Genomic DNA, 24,067 nt, shown 5'->3' on the forward strand with positions numbered 1-24,067 from the left:
TATGTCAACACCTGCCCAGTATGCCAGCGCTCCAAGATACGAAGGGAGAAGCCCTCAGGACTTTTACACCCCCTTCCTACCCCATCTCGCCCATGGGAAATAATTTCCGCGGATTTCATCACTGACCTACCACCTTCCTGTGGATTCACCACGATCTTAGTGGTGGTGGACCTATTCACCAAGTTAGCCCATTTCATTCCCTGCGAAGGCCTCCCCACGGCCAAGGAAACTGCGGATCTATTTCTTCAACATGTTTTCAGACTACATGGATTGCCCAAGAGTTTAGTCACAGACCGTGGATCTCAATTCACCTCTCGTTTTTGGAAGGCACTACAAAAACTATTGGGCATAGACTCTCGCTTATCTTCAGCTCATCATCCCCAAACAGATGGGCAAACGGAGCGCACCAATGCCACTTTGGAGCAGTATCTTCGCTGTTATGTAAACTATCAACAGGACAATTGGGCTTCTCTGTTACCACTGTCTGAGTTTGCCTACAACAATGGAGTTCAAGCTTCTACAAAAGAAACGCCGTTCTTTGCAAACTACGGCTTCCATCCACGTTTCTTCCCCCCTGTCATTGAAACTTCAGAGGTTCCCGCAGCAGAGGATTGGCTGCAGGAACTCACAGCGGTGCAACAACTTTTGCTCCAGCAACTGGACCAAGCCAAGGAGGACTATAAACGCCACGCTGACAAACATCGCCAGCCGGGCCCCGAAATCAAGGTAGGAGATCGGGTTTTCCTGTCCACTCGCTTTCTGCCCTCCCACCGCCCTTGCCGGAAGTTAGATGCCCGTTTCATTGGTCCCTATCCAGTGGTGGCGCAATTAAACCCCGTGACTTTCAAACTCCAACTTCCGCGTTCAATGCGCATTCACCCCGTGTTTCACCGTTCCCTGCTCCTTCCGGCGAATGGTGTGCGACCTGATACAGACCAACCGGCCCCCCCTCCTGTTTTGATGAATGGGGAGGAGGAGTTCGAGGTTGAGGACATTTTGGATTCTCGCTTTCACCGCCGCCGCCTACAATATCTCATTGACTGGGTGGGTTTTGGCCCTGAGGAACGCTCTTGGGAAGACGCCTCCACAGTCCATGCTCCTGATCTAACCCGTCGCTTTCATCAGACCTATCCCACCAAACCACGACCTCGCGCCTCGGGGAGAGGGCCCCAGTTTGGGAGGGGCCTTGAGGAGGGGGATAGTGTGATGACCCATGGGCCTTGTAGTCCTGCTCAGGACATTGTAATTCCTGATGAAGATGAAAACTTGGGTTTTTTACCTTCCCAGTCTGAACTGGATTCCTCCCAGCCAGATCTTTCCCAGGCAGATCTGGGAACCTTGCACCTGCAAGAAAGTTGTCTCCCAGAAGTATGTCAAACAAGCCCAGAGCCTACTTCTCCCGTATTCTTGCGCCGGGAGTTTTGTAAACAACAGAGAAGTTTGGATTCAGCTTCGCGCAGGAGTGCGAGGATTGCAGCTAAGAATGTGGCCAATTAAGACTGCTTCTCGTGAGAATCTTTGGGGAGTCTCACATCTGGTCTCAGAGTTAGCTTTCGGTTCTGATTCCCAGAGAACTGCTTCGGCGGGAAAGCTAGTCTCTATTTAGGTGTTTTACCCGCGAAGTAACTTCGCGGAGTCAATTCGTCAGCCTACGGAGCGAGTTGTGTCTGGACAGCGCGCTCCGGTTCAAGCCTCGCTCCTGCTCAAGCCTTGCCTTGCTATCCAGCCTTCGCCCTGCTTCCCAGCCTTTGTTTATCTACGGACTTTGCCTTGTTTCCCAGGATCAATCCTTGCCTTGTTCCACGGATTTATCAAGTTATTCCACGGACCTTGTTCTTGTTCTTAGTTACCTTGTTCCACGTTCAAGCCTTGTTTTAAGTATCAAGTTATTTCCTAGCCTCGCTCAAGTTTCATGGACTAAAGGACCTTGTCATCTCCCCTCACTTTGCTTGGCAAAGTGAGTGTTTCGGTTATTGGATTACAACTTTGGACCTTAATATTTCTTATTGGACATTGCTTTTTTGGACTAATTCTGACCTTTCCTGAAAGGTCTAATTCTGAACTATTTTCTACACTTGTTTTTATTAACTTTATATATTCCTTCAATAAAGATATTAGATAGATTCTGGCCTCTGTGTATGGTTATTGGTGCTCTGCAGCCTGGGTCGTGACAGCTTCCTGCCTGGGTGAATCCTTTGTTGACAGGTATTAGCTGGCACTGATTGTTTCTTGTCTGGAATACCCCTGTCTTTTGAGTGCTGTTCTTTATTTACTGTCCTGGTTTTAGAGGTTTTTTTAATACTGGTAGCCAGATTTTGTTCATTTTCATGGTTTCCTCCTCTCTTTTGAAATTGTCCACATGCTTGTGGATTTCAGTGGCTTCTCTGTGTAGTCTGACATGGTGGTTCTTAGAGTGGTCTTGTATTTCTGTGTTCTCAAATAATATGCTATGTCTTGGTTGGTATATAAACCCCACTTGCCTAGTTTCCAACAGACCTCACAACCTCTGAGGATGCCTGCATTTGATGTGGGTGAAACATCAGGAGAGAATTCTTCTAGAACATGGCCATACAGCCCAGGAAACTCACAGCAATTCAGTGATTCTGGGCATGAAAGCCCTCAACAACATATCTTATTTCAGTCGTGCACATTCTGTGATCATGAAGCTGAGAAGTACAATAATAATAATAATAATAATAATAATAATAATAATAATAATAATAATACCGTAATAATATCATCTTACCCCACTTACCTCATGAATCAAGATAGGGAACAACAATAGATAGAATCTATTGTTTTGACTATCAAACAATCTCTCAAAGTTGCTTATCTTATTCACCATATAGCTATGCTTGGATCATAGAATCATAGAGTTGGAAGAGATCTCGTGGGCCATCCAGTTCAACCCCTGCCAAGAAGCAGGAAAATTTCATTCAAAACAACCCTGACAGATGGCCATCCAGCCTCTACTTAAAAGCCTCCAAAGAAGGAGCCTCCAACACACTCTGGGGCAGAGAGTTTCACTGCTGAACAACTCTCACAGTTAGGAAGTTCTTCCGAATGTTCAGGCGGAATCTCCATTCCTGTAGTTTGAAGTCATTGATTCCACAAACCAAAGGTGGGTTCTTCTAAATGAAGGAAATAAGGTTCATGCTTGCTGCACACATCACTTGTTTGGATTTGATACCCAGAATGGCATATACAGTCATGGTTGCATATAAGTATGTTTCATTGCTCCCAATGGGATTTTTTTAAAGCAAATAAACCAGCAAGTTGTAATTTGCCCATGTTAAAACAATTTAACCCAAATATGTCACCAACTGCCTGTTTACGTATTTTTTCTGTGAAGAAAGACCAATTGATTGTGCTCCATAGTGCCATTTCCACTGATATTACCATAGCAGGTAAGACATAGAGTTAGGTTCATGTGCATGTCTTAATATAATGGCTGGTCCAAGATATAGTGGTGTTTTAGACAAAGAACTAGCTAGCGCCCCTTTCTGATTCCATGGACAAGAACCTATTGGTTTTAGAATTTTTCTTCAGCCCTGACACATGAGCATTGGAGGCATCTATACTGTAGAATTAATCCAGTTTGACATCACTTTCACTGCCATGCCTCTATGGTATGGAATCCTGGGTAAGGGACCAGCACTCTTTGGCAAAGGAGGCTAAAGACCTTGTAAAACTGCAACTCTTAAATTCCACAGCACTGATTAATGGCAATTGAAATGGTGCCAAACTGAATCAATTCTATAGTGTGGATGCACCCAGGAAATACACTTTAAAGAAACAGTTCAGTGTGCTGAACACTATCCCTCTCCTGATTTCAGCACGTTAGATAGTTCCTTGTATAACTCAAGAGACCTCAACACTCTTTAGAAGAAAAGGCTAAATACATTAAAAACTACAACTCCTGTGATTCCATAGCATTGAGCCATGGCAGATAAAGCGGTGCCAAGCTGCAATAATACTATGTAACAAAATTTGATATTTTTTTTGTTCCTGGTTTGAAAATATTATTTCCTGTTGAAATGTGCAGTACTTACTTTGGAAGTAGTTGTTATACTCCAGAAACTTCATTTTTGTGGCTGCCACAAACTATGTTGAATTGGAAGTTTTTGCAGTTTAATAAACTTGTTATATGTTTTTAGGATAGAACCAATTAGGAAATGCCATTTATAATGCAGGAACAAATATCATGTTACATAGTGTAATTCTAAAGTGTAGATGCACTCTATGGTTCTGTAGACCAGCTGAGGGCCCATCCAAACAAGCCCTCTATCCAAGGATCTGATCCCAGGTTTTCTGCTTTAAACTGTATAATCTGGAATAAACAGAAAACCCAGGATCAAACCCTGGGATATAGAGCCTGTCTGGAAGGGCCCTGAGAGAGATAGACCCTGGCCCCTTCCACACAGATGAATAAAATCCCACATCATCTGCTTTGAACTGGAATACACTTTGAACAGTGTGGACTCAGATAACCCAATTCAAAGCAGATATTGTGGGATTTTCTATTCTGATATTTTGGGTTATATGGCAGTGTGGAAAGACCCTTAAAAATGAGAGCTGATGCAGTCTATCCAATGCAATTTCAGAATCAGAATTCCAAATAACCCTAGGAACAGGCCTAAACACCAAAATACCAAGGGGAAATTTTGGGAGAGGGGAGATGTTGAGCTGTGTACATGGATATAAATGTTAATATGCCGTGGTGTAATGTCATGTGTGTTGGGGGCGTCCATATAACCCAGAATATCAAGACAGAAAATCCCACATTATCTGTTTTGAACTGGGGCCCCTTCCACACAGCTGTATAAAATCCCACATTATCTGCTTTGAACTGTGTTATATGGCAGTGTGGACTCAGATAACCCAGGCCCCTTCCACACAGGTGAATAAAAGCCCACATTTTCTGCTTTGAGCTAGAATATATGGCAGTGTGGACTCAGATAACCCAATTCAAAGTAGATATTGTGGGATTTTCTGCCTTGACATTCTGGGTTCTATGGCTGTGTGGAAGGGCCCTGAGTCCATAATGCCATATATTCCAATTCAAAGCAGAAAATGTGGGATTTTATTCAGCTGTGTGGAAGGGGCCCTGGACTGTGGGAGTTGTTTATTCATTCAGTCATGTCTGACTCTTCGTGATCTCATGGACCAGCCCACGCCAGAGCTACCTGTCGGCCGTTGCTATCCCCAGTTCCTTCAAGGGCCCCTTCCACATAGTTGAATAAAATCCCACATTTTCTGCTTTGAACCGGAATATATAGCAGTGTGGACTCAGAGAACCCAGGGTCCTCCCACACTGACGTATAACCCAGAATATCAAGGCAGAAAAATCCCACGATATCTGCTTTGAACTGGGCTATCTGAGTTGACACTGCCAGATATTCCAGTTCAAAGCAGGAAATGTGGGAATTTCTGCCTTGATATTCTGGGTTATATGGCTGTGCAGAAGATCTTGCCTGGGTCCCACATTCTCAGCCTCAGAGGAAGACGATGTCCAATTCAATTGCCAAGGAAACCCTTTAGAGCTGGCCATGAATGGGAAATGGCTTGAAGACTCCAAGGGGCCTTCCATACAGCCATATTACCTAGAGCCCTTCCACACAGCCCTATATCCCAGAATATCATGGCAGAAAATCCCACATTATCTGTGTGTGGACTCAGATAACCAAGTTCAAAGCAGATATTGTGGGGTTTTCTGCCTTGATTTTCTGGGATATAGGGCTGTGTGGAAATGAGCCCCGGTGGCGAAGTGTGTTAAAAGCACTGAGCTGCTGAACTTGCAGACTGAAAGGTCCCATGTTCAAATCCTGGGAGTGGAGTGAGCGCCCGCTGTTAGCTCCAGCTTCTGCCAACCTAGCAGTTCAAAAACATGCCAATGTGAGTAGATCAATAGGTACTGCTCTGGTGGGAAGGTAACGGTGCTCCATGCAGTCATGCTGGCCACATGACCTTGGAGGTGTCTGCGGACAATGCCGGCTCTTTGGCTTAGAAATGGAGATGAGCACCAACCCCCAGAGTCAGACATGGTTGGACTTAACGTCAGGGGAAACCTTTACCTTAGGGCTGTGTGGAAGGGCCCCTAGAATATCAAGGAAGAAAATCCTACAGTATGTGCTTTGAACTGTGTTAACTGCCATAGATTCCATTTCAAAACAGACAATGTGGGATTTTATTCAGCTGTGTGGAAGGGGCCCCAATTAGAAAGGTTGAATAGAGAAAAGGGCGGGAAAGGCTCGCGACAGGTGTGCAGAGATGCATCCAAGCGAGGGAGGGAGTGAGGGAGGGGGAGGCGTGGCTTCCGAAAAAGCCCCTCGAAATAGTTGGCCACGCCCCCTCCCCTCATAGGCCGGCCCCGCCTCGTCCTCCAGCGCGAACGTCGAGGGACCCCCGCCCAGTGCGCCTGCGCACTCTTCCCTCTCCTCTCCCCCTCCTCTCTGCGTTCCGCATCATCCTCAGCATCCCCCTCCCTCCCTCCCTTCCCGCCAGCCGGTCATTCCTCTTTTTTTCCCAAAGCGGGCGAAAGCAAAGGGTTCTCTGAGAGAAGCGGGGGACCGGACTTCCCAAAGCGAGGCGAAGCTTCGAGGCTCTATCTGTCCCTCTCCCCCGCACCTTCCCCAATTCGCCTCCCTTGGCTGTTCTCCCCTTCAGGCGCCTCACACAGCACCATGCATTGGATGTCTCCCGGAGCGAGTGGATATTGCTACTCTTAGCCTGGACGCAGGGAGGGATAGGCGGCAGCGTGAGGGCAGCTGGCGAAGCAGGTGAGGAAAAGGAGGTCTTATACTTTGGAAGATTGGCCTTGGGAGGGAATGGGTTGGGAGAGGAAGGGTGTTACGGAAAAGAGGCGCTGAGAAGGGGAGAAATGCTGCCTCCTTGGCTTGGATTGTGGGGCTGAGTTTTATTATTATTATTATTAGTCCCTCTGGGAAACTTTATTTCTCCTTGTGTTATCGATAACCTCTGGGTTGCTGTGAGTTTTCCGGGCTGTATGGCCATGTTTCAGAAGCATTCTCTCCTGATGTTTCGCCCACATCTATGACAAGCAGAGGTTGTGAGGTCTGTTGGAAACTAGGCAAGGGAGGTTTATATATCTGTGGAAGGTCCAGAGTGGGAGAAAGAGCTCTTCTCTGTTTGAGGCAGGTGTGAATGTTGCAGTTGGCAACCTTGATTACCATTGAATAGTCTTTCAGCTTCAAGGTCTGGTTGGGGGAATCCTTTGTTGGGAGGTATTGGTTCCAACCTGGACAGGGAGCACAGCATATTATTTGAGAACACAGAAATGCTCTACCACTCTGACAACCACCATGTCAGACTACACAGAGAAATCATTGAAATCCACAAACGTGGGCAATTTCAACAGAAAGGAAAAAACCATGAAAATGAACAAAACCTGGCTACCAGTATTTTAAAAAAAAATCTAAAGCAGGACAGTAAATAAAGAACAACATGCAGAAGACAGGGGAATTCCAGACAGGAATCAATCGGAGCCAGCTAACACCTCCCAAAAAAGGAATCCCTCAGGCAGTAAGCAGCCAGACCCTGAAGCTCAAAGGCTATTCAGTGGCGAATTGCAACATTCATACTTGCCTCAGGCAGATGAGTTCTTTCTTTCACCCTGAACATTCCACAGATATATGAACCCCACTTGCTTAGTTTCCAACAGACCTCGCAACCTCTGAGGATTCCTGCCATAGATGCAGACAAAATGTCAGGAAATAATACTTCTGGAACATGGCAATACAGCCCAGTAAACCGACAGCAACCCATTTATTTCTCCTTCCTCCCCTGGCAAGGGACGCAGGTGGGTGGCCCAAAGGGCACTTGTTAGGTTCCTTGAGGCACAGGAGGGAGGGTGGGTGTCTTCTTCTTCTTCTTCTTCTTCTTCTTATTATTATTATTATTGTGTTATCCTATTTCTGAATGTTACCATATTTTTAGTATTATTTCCAAATGTTACCTTATTATATTTGTGACTGTCATCATATTTGGGAGCGTTCTGCTGACCAGAGAGCAGCCTGTGGGAATTTATCACAGGTATGTCAGCCATGCGCTTGCAGTTGCAGTTGTGAGTCTTTTTTTTTCTGGATTTGAAGGTGAGCATGTGCCAATGTGTTACTGTCCTGACCCATCTTGAGGCGGCAGGGTGCATCTTCCTTTGTATGTGAGGCTCGTGCTGCCACCGCATCTTGTTCCCCTCTGCTCTGCTCTTGTCTCCATCCTGGGCAGAGGAGAGCATTTGTACCTAGAAGCTAGTGGCTCTCGCTTGCGGCTTCTTTGTGTGCACACTTGGACTCTCCCTTTGCAGTCATTTCAGAGGGAGATGAGGGCACCAGGTATGGGGGGAAAGATAGATTTAAGACTGTGACAATAGAAGTGTTTGAATCTGAGAGGTACATTTTTTAAAAAAGAAAAGTTTTGCAGCGTCTCTATTCCCGGAGCTGGGTTCCTCAGCCAGCACATGCTGCTCAAGCCCTGTTTGGCGCTCCTGCCCTTGTGAGTGGGTGTGTTGCTTTCCTTGGCACTAGGCAGCTTCTCGATGCCCAGAACTGCAAGGAGAGCTTTGCCAGAGATTCTCTGTGTCACAGCATGCAGATGAAGAGTGGATTTTCCTTTTGATGAATAGGAGAAGGGGTGAGGTTTTGTCCTCTTTCAGATGGTTTTTGCAAGGCATGTGTCGGCCAAGGTGAAGTTCAGGGCATTGAAAAAGGAGTTCATTGTTGAGAAGCGAGTTTGTAATCTCATCCTGAATAAGACTCTGTTTTGGATTGATGCTATTCAATGGTTGTTGTGCAGCCATTCTCAATCTGGGCTCTTTCATGCTATGAAGTTGTAGCATTTTGCTTGGATCTTGACAAGCATCCTGTGGGATTTGTAAATTGAGGAAGCATACTGTTTCCTAGCTGATAACTGTCAATTGCCATCCTTAATTGCACATACAGTAGAGTCTCACTTATCCAAGCCTCGCTTATCCAAGCCTCTGGATAATCCAAGCCATTTTTGTAGTCAATGTTTCCAATATATCGTGATATTTTGGTGCTAAATTTGTAAATACATCAATTACTACATAACATTACTGGGTATTGAACTACTTTTTCTGCCAAATTTGTTGTATAACATGATGTTTTGGTGCTTAATTTGTAAAATCATAACCTAATTTGATGTTTTATAGTATTTTCTTTAATCCCTCCTTATTATCCAACATATTCGCTTATCCAGGCTTCTGCTGGCCCATTTAGCTTGGTTAAGTGAGACTCTACTGTAATTGCAAATATCCCTCCCTATCCCCCAGATTTCCATATAGTGTGACCATGACAGGTCAAGTGGAATCACAGTGCTACACTTTGGTTGGCCTCTGGTGCCCTTCACATTCGTTAGACTATAATTCCCATCACTCCCAGTCATCTAGGATCATAGGAGCCATGGTGGCATAATGAGTTAAACTCTTGTGCCTTCTCAGCTGCTAACCTGAAGGTTGCATTGCTGACCTGAAGATTTCTGGTTCAAATCCGCAAGACGAGTAAGCTCCCGTCTGTCAGCTCTAGCTTGTAGGGACATGAAAGAAGCCTCCCAGCAGGATGGTAACACATCTGAGTGCCCCCTGGGCAATGTTTCTGTAAACAGCCAATTCTTTCACACCAGAAGCAACTTGTAGTATGTGGTACCTAGGATCATTGGTCATATTTGTTCCAGGCTATGGGAGTTGTAGATTTGATTGAAACTACACAAATCCCTTGAATTTAATTAAACCTTTGTCATTGATTTACTCTCTTGAAAAGTTATAGTCCAACAGATCAGGGTAATGACAGTTTAGGGAAGTGCTATATTTGCTGTATGGGGTTTCTTTATATATTTTAAGTGGACATTTCCATAATGTGAGTAGATAAATAGGTACCGCTCCAGCGGGAAGGTAACTGTGCTCCATGCAGTCATGCTGGCCACATGACCTTGGCTTCTCAAGCACCAGGGCATAATTTCTATGGTGAGTGATCTTACAGTAAACACTAGCTTGGAAGGTTTGGCCTCTGACCTTGAGGTTGTTCAGATGAAAAAGAGCATGGATGCACATTGTCAAAAAAAGGATGCTCTTATTTCTTCATGGCCACTGGAACCAATTGTGTAGGCTAAACTTTGGATTTGATACAATCCCCAGAAACAAACCACCATTGATTTGCTCTCTTGGGAAGTCCCCTATTTTTGTTTCAGTTCTCATAGAATCATAGAATCATAGAATAGTAGAGTTGGAAGAGACCTCAAGGGCCATCTAGTCCAACCCCCCGCTAAGAAGCAGGAAATTGCATTCAAAGCACCCCCGACAGATGGCCATCCAGCCTCTGCTTAAAAGCCTCCAAAGAAGGAGCCTCCACCACGGCCCGGGGGAGAGAGTTCCACTGCCGAACAGCCCTCACAGTGAGGAAGTTCTTCCTGATGTTCAGGTGGAATCTCCTTTCCTGTAGTTTGAAGCCATTGTTCCGTGTCCTAGTCTGCAGGGCAGCAGAAAATAAGCTTGCTCCCTCCTCCCTATGACTTCCCCTCACATATTTGTACATGGCTATCATGTCTCCTCTCAGCCTTCTCTTCTGCAGGCTAAACATGCCCAGCTCTTTAAGCCTCTCCTCATAGGGCTTGTTCTCCAGACCCTTAATCATTTTAGTTGCCCTCCTCTGGACGCTTTCCAGCTTGTCAGCATCTCCCTTCATCTGCGGTGCCCAAAACTGGACACAGTATTCCAGGTGTGGTCTGACCAAGGCAGAATAGAGGGGGAGCATGACTTCCCTGGATCTAGACGTTATTCCCCTATTGATGCAGGCCAAAATCCCATTGGCTTTTTTAGCTGCCGCATCACATTGTAGGCTCATGTTTAACTTGTTGTCCACGAGGACTCCAAGATCTTTTTCGCACACACTGCTGTCAAGCCAGGCGTCCCCCATTCTGTATCTTTGATTTCCATTTTTTCTGCCGAAGTGAAGTATCTTGCATTTGTCCCTGTTGAACTTCATTTTGTTAGTTTCGGCCCATCTCTCTAGTCTGTCAAGATCGTTTTGAATTCTGCTCCTGTCTTCTGGAGTGTTAGCTATCCCTCCGAGTTTGGTGTCATCTGCAAACTTGATGATCGTGCCTTCTAACCCTTCGTCTAAGTCGTTAATAAAGATGTTGAACAGAACCGGGCCCAGGACGGAGCCCTGCGGCACTCCACTTGTCACTTCTTTCCATGATGAAGACGACGCATTGGTGAGCACCCTTTGGGTTCGTTCGCTTAGCCAATTACAGATCCACCTAACCGTAGTTTTGTCTAGCCCACATTTTACTAGTTTGTTTGCCAGAAGGTCGTGGGGGACTTTGTCGAAGGCCTTACTGAAATCTAGATATGCTACATCCACGGCATTCCCTGTATCGACCCAACTCGTAACTCTATCGAAAAAAGAGATCAGATTAGTCTGGCATGACTTGTTTTTGGTAAATCCGTGTTGACTATTAGCAATGACCGCATTTGTTTCTAAGTGTTTGCAGACCACTTCCTTAATGATCTTTTCCAGAATCTTGCCTGGTATCGATGTGAGGCTGACCGGACGGTAATTGTTTGGGTCGTTCTTTTTTCCCTTCTTGAAGATAGGGACCACATTCGCCCTCCTCCAATCTGCTGGGACTTCTCCTGTTCTCCAAGAACTCTCGAAGATGATTGCCAGTGGTTCTGAAATAACTTCCGCTAGTTCCTTCAATACTCTTGGATGTAGCTGATCTGGCCCTGGGGACTTGAATTCGTTTAGAGTGGCCAGGTGTTCCTGGACAACTTGTTTCCCTATTTGGGGTTGGATTTCCCCCAATCCTTCGTCCATTCCATGTTGCTGAGGTTGAAGATGGCTTTCTTTTTGTTCTGGTTGAATGAGGGCCTGTTCCCACATTGTCATTAGAAGTATGCTCAATGGAAAAGCAATCTTGGCATTTCATGTAGCTGATATACCTGTTTGAGTACACAGCTTTGTTTAAATTGATTGTTCATTGTTCATGCCTTGCCTTTTGAAGTGAAATAATTTAGGTATCCAGTACTACAAAATTTACTATGCACGTCAGTCTTCAGACACTCCAGGGTAACACAAACAAAATTGGAGAAGTAACATAAATATTTCATAGATCTTAGATAAATACTCCTGTCATTTCAAACTAAATTAGTTCATTTAGTAGAGGAAAGGCAAATGAGGGTAGAACAGGAGTACACTAGGCCATTGGTATTCACTGGTTTGGTTCCAAGACACCCACACTAAAATACCAAAAATCTGTGGATGCCAAGTCCTATGATATACAGTGGCATGGTAAAATGGTGTCCCATATATAAAATTGCAAAATCAAGACTTGCTTTTTAGACATTTAAAAAAAAACATTGAATAAGTAGATGCAGAATCCATGAACATGGAGAAATAATGGATAATGTATCTGAGCTGTAATGAAACATTGTGGTTATTCTGCTACATAGTAAAATTGCCCCAGTAAGAATAAAGTTAGGAGTAAACCAGAGGAAACACTAGCAAACAACTATCAAGCTCCATAAACTGACTGATGTGTTGCAATGCAGTATTCTATTGCTTGACACAATGGTGGTTTTCCATTGAAAGGAAGAATATTAATATCCAAGACTAGGAACTTCCCCTCAGCCTGAATTACAGGATTTTTGTTATGATGCAACTGGAGAAGATGTGAGGCACTATAACATTCTAAATGCACTGGAGGAAAAGAGGCATATAAACACAAATAAACAACAAAATTGTGTGAAGGAGTGTTTGACTATACAGTAGTTGGGATGTAAATCTTCGTTTCTTCTGTTCATGCACACAAGAACAAAGGTTTTGGACATCATTTTCTTTAATTGATGGGATTACAAGAACTTCTGTGTGCGTGCGCACACACACACACACATTTGCAAAAAATACAATTTTCAAAAAAGGCATTGTTTTCTCCTTAAAATACCTTGTTTTCCTGTAAAAGCAAGCTCTTTGGATGTGCAAACTATTTTTCTCTGAAAAAGGTCCTGAAACACCCAAACATCTTGCAGTGGTTGATCATTTCCTCAATTAGTTGAAGTCTTTTCTTGTTCAGTGTGTAGAGACATGCCTTTTTGCTCAGATTTAGAAAATGTGTGATTTTTCCCCACCTGTTTCCCATGTGTTTGGGATTTGTGATGTAGAGTATGCTCCACTATCTGAAAATATACTTTCACCTTCCCGTATCTGAGATGAAGCTTCAATAAATGACTATCACACATAGCTATGTTGAAAATCACTCCCTCACAAGCTGGTTATGATTTGGTTGCAAATCTCCCTTAGGAGTATTAGATATAGGTTTGAAAATGTTCACAATTTCTTAAAGAGATCTGCTGTAGTTTTTCCATGTTTTGAAGATGCTGACATAAAACAATTCAATGTATTCGTGTTTGGATCTGGAGAATAAAGGTGACCTATTTTCTCAGCAACAAACAGACACTTGCTGAAATAAGGGGAAGAACTCCCTCCTTCCTGCCTGTTTTTCAGAGAGAGTGTAGAGCAGAAATGAAAGTAAGACTTTCTGCTATGAAATTCATATGCAGCATGTCACAAATGAAATCAAGGAATTTTAGGAATTTAAAAAACCACACACCATAAAATGGTAAAGATTAGTTAAACAGCCTTCGTAGTAGCAGCACCAATATTGGAGTTCACCTTTTCTCTGTGAAATGTGAGTGGCTCCTCTGGATGTATCTTTTCTAGCCATTTTTGCTCACCATATGTTTGTTTTTGTGTGTGTGATCTCTGCCTTTGTATTTTGAATGAATGCATTATTGTTATTAAATTGACTCCAAGTTATGGTGATCCTGTGAATGAGAGGCCTTCAAGTCATCCCAGCATTAACATTGCAAACTCTGAGCTGTTGCTTCCTTGGTTGAATCTTTCTTACTTCCAATAATTATTGTTTTTTTCGAGTGAAACATGTCTTCCCTTGATACAAGCAAAGTATGACAATCTCAGTTTAGTCAGCTTGTTGCTCTAGTGTGCATTTATTGGTCTTTTCAGCAGTTCTAGTTATCTGTTGAACTCTTCCATAGCACCACATTTCAGTGGATTTTCTTCCCATCAATTTTCTTCAATGTCCAGTTTTCACAACCACATATAGAGTTTAAACATTCAATGACATGGACAATTCTTATCCTACAATGGATGTCCAGATGTGATGATTTCATTTTTCTCAGAAAGATGCTAAATAAATGACAGACCAGGAATTTGAGATTGCATTTCACATTAAATGGTTTCATCTTTCCAGACAGATTCACCAAGATTTATACACAAGGCCCCACCTGCTTGAATACTGGGGGTGGTGTTGACTTATTTTAGACTTTTCAGGGGGTGGAACATTGCCATTATAGCAGCTGCACAGAAAATTCTCCTTTGGAGATGCTAGTTTTTACAAATGGTGTCTCTGGGTGAGCATTGCTCAGCTGTTTGCCTGGCAGGTTCCATACTCTTCCAGTGAACTCATGTGGGAGAGATTGTAGGTGTGAACTGCCCACTAGTACCTTTTAAAACATTCAGTAATAAAACAAATGTGAATATTCTGTAGCACAAAGAAGTCTGTGTTCTAGTCATAAGCCACTAGAGACCTGGAGATGTTTCAAGATTCATACTGACTGCTTTCTTTCAAAAAGCAGTGCATAGCATTCAGTGTTTGGCAGGAGAATAAGGTATGGATTTTAGTGTTGTTGTTTTTATAAAAACCCTGAGACTCAGTTATTGATCCTGGAAACCTACTTTTGAGCTTTTATTGTAAGAAAAAAACATTCAATGGCACATGATGTCTCCCAGTCTACCCCAGTGTTTAATGCATGCTTTAAAGAAGCTAGCCAAGGCATTGAACTGATTTTGGAGTAGAATTCAGCACCCCGGAGAGCTCATTGTGCAGATGAAAAATCTGGAGCACAGTTATTGCTCTGCTGGCATAGAAGCCGCAATCTATCAATGCAGTAGTATACAACTGAAGTTCTATATTTTAGCTATGCAAGTAGTCCTTTCACTCATGCAGATCCCAAGTGTTCTATATTGTTGTTTTATTGCTTCACTCAATCATCTTGCAGCCAGCTTTCTGATGAGCCAAAGTGGCAAGTCTGTCTGTACTTAGCTAAGATGGCCCTCTGAAGGCAGATATGTAGTCTATTTCCAGAATTATATTCAAAGCATCACCTGCTTGCTAAAGTCAGCCAGAATTTGCACTCACTCAACATAGATTTGGAGATCCCCAGGCGATTGCCACACGACATTAAGAAAGCACTCACTGGGAGACACTGGATGCCATCTACAGAAAAATTGATATCTCTAGTTGTAGTTTGGTTGTCATCATGAAAAACAGACTAACTTTGACAGTACAGAAGACTGGAGACAAGTCTTTGCCCTCCAGTATCCCGTGGTGGCTGTTGGCCCCAGGCTAGCAAGTGACTGAGCGAATGACTATTGCTTTGTCTATTTTTCCATTCTGTTTGAATATCCAACAAGTGTCAGGCCATTTGGGCTCCAAAAATGGGAGTAGTATGTCATAAGATCTAGGAAATCAGAAGGAGGCCTGGAGTTTATGTCTTCAGTGGTCTTTATCACTGAACTTGTTCAGAATATACAATCTGCAAGACACTGCAGAAGAAACAAATATGATACTGGTCTATCTATAATTTAAATAATGTATATAGAAGGCATAATTCTTTGCTGCAAATGGCTTTATTCTCTTTCTAGATTTTGTATCTCCTTTTGAGAGACAGAATAGACATATTTGCTAAATGATATAGATAGCTTTTGAAATGGGCTAATTTTCTGGATTAGTAATTTTAAGTAGGACTTTGTGTGTCTAGCAATGTAGCAGGCTTTAGAGTTATTAGGCTAGGGATTAAAACACAATGAACTATGTGCAACCCCCCCCCCATATTTTGTCACCCCAAAGGTCATGTTTCCAAAATCCAAAACTGGAACACTATATTTTGGTAGCATTTTAATATGGCTTAAATTAAGCAGGAATTTACAATGGGGGGCAACTGCAGGGATCTAAGGGTCCGTTTTTATTTAACTCTCCCTCCCTCCCATAGCCTACAACTGCACAACCTCCACAACAAGCCCAAATATCTCTGTTTTTAAATGGACTTTTAAAGATTTTCGATTATGAAAACCCAAAGAATACATATATTTCACACTTTTTAAAAAATGGGGAGGGCAGGGTGCTTTCTTTTGAACTTTGGAAGCTTAAAAATATAAATCTGGTGGGGAATGGAGGCTGTGTTGATTCCTATGGAATAAAATTCACTATTCTCTCACCCCTTTTATTACTCTTGATGTTAATCTGTCTTTAATGAATATCTGGATGCCCCCTTGATACTGCTTCACTTGTAATCAGCTGTTAGAAACAGTGAAGCCCTCCTAGCTTTCTCTGAAGGCTTAACCATCCCTTGTTAATTTGGACAGAAAAGGCACACTGCCTTGGATGTCTGACTTTCTTCACTCCCAGCAGTCTTGCCCTGGCTGACCTGAGAATCAGAGGAGACTCCCCAGCAGAATTGGATAAGGCTTCAGAAGGATTATTGGACCCCGAGGTTCCCCTCACTTTCTTAATGGCATACTTTATTGTCTCCCCTGAGGCCAGCTCCTGTAAGATTGATGGGATATCTTTTTTCTCCTTAAAATAAAATTCAGTTCACTTTATTATGCATTAAGTAAAATTGCTGAATTTCTGGAGATGGAAGAAAGACAAAGGTTCCTCCTACCTATTTCCCTTCTTAGAGAATTGGTGGGCAGACAGAGAAGGGGCCAGATGGTAAAAATGCTGGCAATCTGCATTGAGCACAAAGACATTGGGGAAGGGGAATTCAATATATTAGAGCTTAACTGTTTCATATAATCACTTTAAAATACCTATCAAGAAGACTCCCACTCATTGCATTTCAACAAGGAGACCAGGTTTCACTATGCTGTTGAAAGAATACCTCGTAGGGTAACAGAGGAGACATATAGAAGCTCGGTATCAATTCCTAGGGTGGTATACATAAAAGAGTCAGTGTGGTATTGTGATGAGACTGTTGATCAGGGATTTGACAAAATCAAATTCAGGTTCCCATTGCGATGTGCAAATTATGTATATATTTAATATCCCACTTTTCTCCTGGCTTACAGATGCTAAAAAATAAAAGCTTAAAAATGACCATAAAATTGTAACACAGTTAAATATGTTTTCACATTAAAATGCCATTAGTATCTATAAACATTAAAATATAATAATAAAGTTAAAAATGCACCACATTTAATGAGTCACCTTGGACTAGCCCGATCTATTTCGCAGGTTTTGTTGTGATGATAAAATATGGAAGAAAGGAATCAAGTAGGCTGCCTTGAGTTCTTTAGTGAAAATGTGGGATAAATATGCTGTAGAGTGTTCCCTCACTTATTGTGGGGGACCACCTGCAATAAGTGAAAATCTGCGAAGTAGGGACACTATATTTATTTTAATATTTATACATTATTTTAATATTTGTACTTTATTTTAGCAGTTACAATATACAGTACACCAACAGAGAAGAAGAATGGAAGCTAAATAACCCTTTTTAAAAAATTTCCAACCCTTCCCTACCTGCCCCCCTCTCCTTTTATTTTTCCCTTCCCCCTTCCAAAATCCTTTGCACACCGCAAAAACCCGTGAAACAGCAAAAATACAGCAATAAATGGCTACATTAACATTTATTGAAAACCCGAGAAACAGCGAGGGAGAGAAAAGTGAACTGCAAAGTAGCAAGAGAACACTGTATTTCAGTAATAAATGAATTAACATAAAGCATAATAAAAGTACAGTAAGACCCCATTTAACTGCAGAACCTGTATCCATGATTTAACTTATTCATGCCCAGAGTAGAAATGGTATCTAGAAATTTACTATGTTCTCAGACAATTCTACGATGTACTGTATATACTAGTGTATAAGTCTAGAAATTTTAATAATTGACCCCAAAAACCATTGGGCAGTCTAAGCATTGTGCCTTAACTCTTATTAAAAAAAAAAAGGAACCATCTCTGAGTAATGTGGTGAAAGGCAAGATTTCAATCCCTCTTAGGAGAACCTAAAGAAGTGCCAATCTCTTCTACTCTCTCCACCAGGAGAATGCCTCTGGTCTTTTTGAACACCTGAGTGGGAAAATGGCAGCAGCCAGGGGCCACTTGCCCCTTGAGGTGGGATTAGCTCTTTATCCTTTTGATACGACCCATGGCTTTACCACAGGCCATATCAAAATCCCTAATTTTGGCCCCAGTCTGTCCTTAAAGTATACAAAAAGTCAACTTATACATGAGTATTATGGTACTTCTAGAAGTTACCACAGAGTACTAGCTAATCTAGTTAAACTATTGTGTGTTTAGTTGAAATCATGGGATCTTTTTTATGCTTTGATGGAAAAGTTGTATTTAGCTATGAGCAGGAGGGTTGGAGCAGTGGTTCCCAAGCTGTGAGTCCCCAAATGTTTTGGCCTTAGAATCATAGAATCATAGAGTTGGAAGAGACCTCATGGGCCAACCAGTCCAATCTGCTTCCAGGAAATCGCATTCAAAGCACCTCCAACAGATGGCCATCCAGCCTCTGCTTAAAAGCCTCCAAAGAAGGGGCCTCCACCACACTCTGGGGCAGAGAACTCCCCAGCTGAACAGGTCTCACAGTGAGGAAGTTCTTCCTAATGTTCAGGTGAAATCTCCTTTCCTGTAGTTTGAAGTCATTGTTCCGCATCCTAGTCTCCAGGGCAGCAGAAAACAAGCTTGCTCCCTCCTCCCTATGACTTCCCCTCACATATTTATACGTGGCTATCATGTCTCCTCTCAGCCTTCTCTTCTGCAGGCTAAACATGCCCAGCTCTTTTAGCCGCTCCTCATAGGACTTGTTCTCCGGACCCTTCATCATTTCAGTCGCCTTCCTCTTACAATTCCCAGAAATCCTAACAGCTGGTAAACTGGCTGGGATTTCTGGGAGTTGAAGCCAAAACACCTAGAGACCCACAGTTGGAGAACCACTGGATTGGAGCCTGCTTTTTACTGGATGTACCCATCCCTAGCCTCATATTTAGATTTTCCACAACTACACTCGATCTAACTACACAAATAGCTACTCTTACTTAGGAGCAGCGGCATAAAAGTCTGCTGACTCCTAATGTTCAATATTGCAGGTCTGTGACCTTGTCCCTTCTCATTGTAGCACAACTTAATGGTTGAATGTGTTTTACTGTGCTGGGCTGCCATGTGCATGGGGCTAGTCAGGACCTACAACATTACCATTCTTGCTGGCCTTTTGAACTGACTAAATAAGTGACAATTGTGCTTTTTCCCTCCCATTATGAACATACACTTCCTTATTCCTAAAAGAAAAATGTTGTGCAATCGAACATGCTGTCAACATGTTACAGTCTTTGATGCTCATTTCTCTTAGCTTAACCTAGTTATATTATCCAGGAGCCTGTTCTGTGTGTACAAATATGTGAAGATGAAGTGAATGCATGTAGATTGATGTGGCTGGCAGAGGAGAGGATTAGTGAAATGAGTTATAAGGTCTTGAAATAGTGATGTTGTGGATGGAATACATTCTTTGTTAGGGAAAAATGGAGCACTCATTTACGCAATCTGTTTTACACGATGGTGTCTTCCTTTTCCCTCCTGCATGATCAACTGCAGCTATCATTTTATAGCTTGATTATGTCAAATTGTTATCATGGTGAATCTACTATCATAGATCATTCTCTTTTATCATGTCAGCCTGCTACCAAATAAAAGGAAGCAGGCTGGGATGTGATAAGGAAGAGCAATCCATGGTAATGTGTCTGAAGAGTGATGGTTTTGCAGAATAAAGCAATCCGTTGATCGTTGCAGTTTGTCATGTGGCGAAATACAGGCTCTATCCAATGAAATGATCATGAACTTCAGCCCTGCAAAACAAATGGACAAGTGGTAATGTAAAACTACATGTGCCTTACATGGTTCTAATGACAGCTCACGTTGCATTCTCTGGCTTTCCTAAAGTAGCAGAATGTGGTGGCCAGAGGACTTGTGAAGAATCCGGAAAATCCAGTGTTTTAACAATTTAATGAATGACATTCAGCTCAAGGTGGAGATGGGACAGAGAAAGATTGGCTGGTGGATTTGTTTGCTGCAATTGCAGTAAATCTCCTCCCACAGCATTGTGTTGGAGTTATTTTGGTTCTGCCTACCACCTGGATGGCTCCTATACAACCCGGAGCAGCTGTGGGAGGAATGGTTGTAAAATGGAGAATAGATTTGCCACGCCATGGCAACAGCTGTCCTTGGAACAGTGCTAGAAAATTAATAGTAAGTTTTAATAAAAGATTAAATGGAATGGAACATGAAGGGCAAATGCAAGAAACCTAGGAAGGTGCTTTATAGCAGGTGGAAATAGGGCTAAGGGTTTTTTTAAAGTAACCAGTTGCAGATCTAGGACCCCTCAAATACTGTATATACTCATGTATAAATCTAGAAATTTTCATTAAAACTGATCTAAAAATTTGGTCAACATATCCATGTGTCATTGTAGATACTGCTCACAATATTAAAAACAGAGTCATCCCTTTCTCTTGGTAGAGTGACCAAAGATGAGAATTTAGCCCATTCCAGTACACTAAAAGAGGTATTGACCTCTTCTACTCTCTCCATTGTAATGCCACTTCTGTCCTTTTAAATGCTTTATTTTTTCATGGAAATAGTTTGTGTACAACCTGCAAGGATACTGTAGATCTAATATTTCAGTCCTATCTAACAATACATGCTACACTTGGCCATAGCTGTCTGGGTTGTTTTACTGCAACTAATCCTTTAGTGAAACAGAATATTGAACAAGTTTTACTGAATTAAATTTGCCCTGATTAGTAGTGCAGTGAGAAACTGAAGGTACAGTTACATCTCAGCAAATGAAAATTAAACTTTTGCTATTAGCTATATTAGGTACAGCGCTCTCTCTAATTATGCGGGCATTTAAAAACATTATTAATGTGTGTACTCATTCCATTCCATCAAATCTAAGCAAAATGTATATGCTATTCTCTTTACATGATCCCAAATATCCCAATGAAATAATTTCCACGCAAGTTGTGAATGTGTTTGAATATAACATTTAAACCAAACATGTTAAATCAGATTACAATTCTGGAAAGCATTGTGCAACATCACTGATGGTTCCTTTAAGTTACTTAAAAGTACCTGATTGCTGTAAGCCAGGACTTCTTAAACTTATTCACCTGCAACCCCTCTGCCCAATAATTTTTTTTGACATAGATATATGAAATAGGTACAAAATTTAAGCAGTTACTGATAATAAATCAGCATTTGCAAGGTTTGCTAAACAGGGTTGTTTTCCTTTTTATGAAGTAAGGCTGAAGCATTTTCAGCAGCATTTGATGTACATTCTGCATGTTGTTGCCAACAGTTCCATGTAAGTGGGTGGTGTTTAGAAACCTTTTACCATTCCAAAATATTTTGTGACACCAGCATTGAGCAAAGGGAATCTAATTTGGAGTCGGGACCCACAGTATGATATACATTCTCTTCTCATCTGTCTCATCTTCATTGAACTTCAACCTATGAGAAAGAGCATAAACAAGAGCACTTAAAGCATGGGACCCTTGTTCTTCCATCACTGAGTGAGATGGTATCCCAGCAGCAAAAAGGTATTTGAAGTATTCCTTCAAATGGAATGCTATTGTTCAAGTTAAATTCATGATGTAGTTTTGTTGAATCATTATTTTCTTAAAAAAAAAAAAAAGAATTACTTACTAGTAACTACAGTATGACTATATATGTAGAATCAGTATCTGTGGTTTTACTTATCCATGCAAAGATCCTCCTTGGAAGTGCTCCAAGAGTATATAAGAGGGAATGGAGGGGGGCTTAATAGAAGTTGTGTCCTTACGGCTGTGAAGCTTTGAGGATGGACAGTGGGTAGACGCGTGATATGTTGAGGCTGATGAAAGAAAGGAAGGGATTCTGTGTGGAATTGGAGACTGCCTTGGCCTCCCCACTGACAGGCCTTACTGGGCACTAAATTGGTGAGACCAGGCAGTAGAACGATGGATTGGGGCATGATTGGCCATGCCTTTTGCTTGCCATGGCTGCTTTGGGAGAATGGAAGAAGGGAAGATGAGGCAAAGCAAGGCAGCCTCCTGGCAGGGTTCTTCATCCCTGGACAAGATTGGGTGAATGGAATTGGACCTGGGTAAGGTTGTAACAGTGCTCCATGCTGTCATGCCGGCCACATGACCTTGGAGGTGTCTACCGACAACGGCGGCTCTTCGGCTTAGAAATGGAGATGAGCACCAACCCCCAGAGTTGGACACGACTAGACTTAATGTCAGGGGAAAACATTTACCTTTACCTTAAGGTTGTTAACTCCATGGCCATGTTCTGGCCCTGCTTGCCACTCACCTGCCCATCCCTGTTACCAGTGGCCCATGAAAAAGCCACACCCTTTGGTGCCCATTAAAGCCTGCCAGCTTGTCTTGTCATTTTCCATTGAAAAAATAGTATTTGCTATGACTTGCAGTTTTATGCTTCCATTGTAAATTCAGGAACATATCCCGCATAGATACAAAGTTGGACTGTTGTCAATACTATCAATACAATACAACAAAGCTGTTTGTTGTCAATACTATTCAAATACTGAGTCAGGAATTTTCTTTGGTCCAGTTAACCTAGTTTTGTAAGTTATCACCAGTTAACAGCTCTCCAGGGTTTTAGGCAGAGATCTTTTTTTATCTCCTGCTACCTGAACGTTTTTACTAGTGATGCCAAGGATTTTTATGCCAGGGTTTTCTTCTAGAATTGTCTTTAAATGTCTTTCAGCTGCTGGTTTACATAAGTTACTTTATGCATTGAGCATATTTTGCAGATGGAGATTTTGTCTGATGAAGACTTTCATATTTGAAATATTTGAAAAAACGTATTGGAGCCCCTATATACAGGACTCCTGACGTGAGAAAATTATGTCGGGGGGGGGACTCATAATTGCTGATGCAGATATTAGAAAGTGCACACAAGAAGATTTTTTATCATTATCTCTCCTCACTCTCCTGCTGTCTTTATGTTTGCCTTCTTGAACCCCTTTTCCCTTTGGGGTCACTTGCATGCTGCTGGTGTCCACTATGTAATTTAAAGCTCTCATATTTCAGAAATATGAGAACAAAGGAATGGTTGCAGAAGTTATTATTGGAGTTACTGTCCTCTCATGCTTCCATTTAGCCACCTGTGTGTATGTGGCTCTATTTATTTACCTCTTTCCCCAGCTGTTTTGGGATTATAAAATGAAGATTACAGCAGTCCACACCAGTTTATTGCAACCAAACCTCATATTTTAATTTTTGTTATTGTTTTGCCTGCAGGGATATACAGTCCTTTGTAACAGCGCATTTTTCCACTGATTGCGAATTTTAGCAGGACCTTTTTGACACATATTTTTCAGCCAATCTCACAATCCGTGCTTTTTCACCGAGCATCATCTAGCCACCCCCCCCCCCTTTATCCCAGTTTCTTATCATTTTTAAGTCCTGTGTAGAAGGGATCCCAGTAATTATATTTTTCTAAATAGTGAGCTGATTTGGGTTCTGCTTTTTCCCTACCATTCTTAGTATGTGGTATTTAAAATCTAATCATCGCTAGATTTTATACTTCACATTATAGTGCTGTGATGCCACTTTAAATACCATGACAGCTTTCTTTGGAATCCTGGACTTTGCAGTTTAGGGAGGGTTATTTACAATTATTTGCCAAGAGGAACTAAGTACCATAACCAAACTACAAACACAAGAATTCCATAAGATTCAGCCTTGGCAGTTAAAGTGGAGTAATAACACTATCAATGTGTAGTGTGAATGAACACCAGGTTATAAAGAAATTACATGCACATTGCCTGAGAGAAAATGCAAAGAATCATGTATGAAACCATAACACTTTGTAGATGGTTGTCTGTGTTCACTCTTACACTAAAACTAGATCTTATAATGTACACACACATGGTTACAATGTGT

At 42.1% G+C, this 24,067-nt stretch overlaps 1 protein-coding gene across 2 annotated transcripts in view; it reads left to right on the top strand.

Annotated features, from left to right (window-relative positions):
- The first annotated feature begins 6,446 nt into the window (after positions 1-6,446).
- Positions 6,447-24,067, top strand: part of plppr1 (phospholipid phosphatase related 1) — a 166,410-nt gene continuing 148,789 nt past the window's right edge. Inside the window, exon 1 of one of the 2 annotated variants that reach the window (XM_008103447.3) lies at positions 6,447-6,779. The gene's annotated coding sequence lies outside the window, so the exon portion shown is untranslated. The remainder of the gene's footprint in view (positions 6,780-24,067) is intronic. The other variant, XM_003216593.4, reaches the window with a different exon arrangement.

This window comes from Anolis carolinensis, chromosome 2 (genome assembly GCF_035594765.1).
Source record: "Anolis carolinensis isolate JA03-04 chromosome 2, rAnoCar3.1.pri, whole genome shotgun sequence".
Classification (NCBI taxonomy): Eukaryota; Metazoa; Chordata; class Lepidosauria; order Squamata; family Dactyloidae; genus Anolis; species Anolis carolinensis.